Genomic DNA, 1,185 nt, shown 5'->3' on the forward strand with positions numbered 1-1,185 from the left:
CCGAGCCGGACACTCTTATGAGCCGGCGAGGGACTCTGAGAGCTGCAGGGCGTCAACCTGTCTATATAAAGGGACGACCCGGCAGCGGTTTAGGGACAAGAAAGATCTCATCGAGAGCCAGGCATAGCGGTTAAGCTCCCTGGCCATCGAAACCCTAATCAATACCACCTCAACTGGACGTAGGCTTTTACCTTCACCGTAAGGGGCCGAACCAGTATAAACCCTCGTGTTCCTTGTCCCGTTTAACCCCTTCAAGCTTCCTAGCGGCGATGGCTCCACGACTAAGTCCTAGCTTGAGGACATCTGCCGTGAGGACATCTGTTCTATAGGCTCGTACCGCTGCATCCTTTACCAATAAGGAGGCAAGCACTTCAGTCTGGTTGATGCATTCTAACCTCTGGGCCAGAGCATGATTAACGGCTTGGATTAACCTGATGGGTGACATCCAACCGCTGTAGAGGATCGTTCCTGTTCCAGTACACACTGTGGTGCAGGGTGGCTTAGAGGTTGTCTGACAGACTACAACAATTCCACGACACCCCGGATCCGATGCGCCAGGTGTCTCCCAGTTATTCGTCGTCATTGCCATGTCAGCTGCTTGCGTGTTACATTTTGCCATGTCATCATATGCATTGCATCCTCATGTTTTTCAAAACTTGCATCCGGTCTTTCCCCCGTTGTCCGTTTCGCGATCCGACACTCTCACACGCACCCGTTGCACCTCTCAGACCTCGTTTCGTGAGTGGCATTAAAATGTTCTCGGAATGGGATGAAACTTGGTGTGCGGTGTTGTTATAGAGTAGGTAGACCGCCTGACAATTTTTGTTCCATTTGGAGTTCGTTTGACGCCTTAACGGTTAACCGCGTAGCCCGAAGCCCCTCTCTCTTTGTAGCCCAACACCCCTTCACCACAGCCCGTGAGCCCATACAAACCCCATCCATGCTCTCGGTCGTTGGATCGTGATCGTGTGGGCGAAAACCGCTCCCCATTTGGACTCTCCTAGCTCCCTCTACCTATAAATAGGTCCTCCCCCTCCATTTTCTCGGACGAAACCCAAGCCCCCTCCCCCTCGCGCCGCCGAACATGTCCGCCCAGCGACCGGACGCATCCGCCCGCCGCCCCGAGCCAACCAGGAAGTGCCACGTCAGCCCCGCGCCGTCCCCGCCGCCGCCAGCCCGCGAGCC

The 1,185-nt window shown here is 55.3% G+C and overlaps 1 pseudogene; it reads left to right on the forward strand.

Moving 5' to 3' along the window:
• Positions 1 to 283: 283 nt before the first annotated feature.
• On the forward strand, positions 284 to 521 carry LOC123183929 (uncharacterized; annotated as a pseudogene).
• The last annotated feature ends 664 nt before the right edge of the window (positions 522 to 1,185 follow it).

This window comes from Triticum aestivum, chromosome 1D (genome assembly GCF_018294505.1).
Source record: "Triticum aestivum cultivar Chinese Spring chromosome 1D, IWGSC CS RefSeq v2.1, whole genome shotgun sequence".
Classification (NCBI taxonomy): Eukaryota; Viridiplantae; Streptophyta; class Magnoliopsida; order Poales; family Poaceae; genus Triticum; species Triticum aestivum.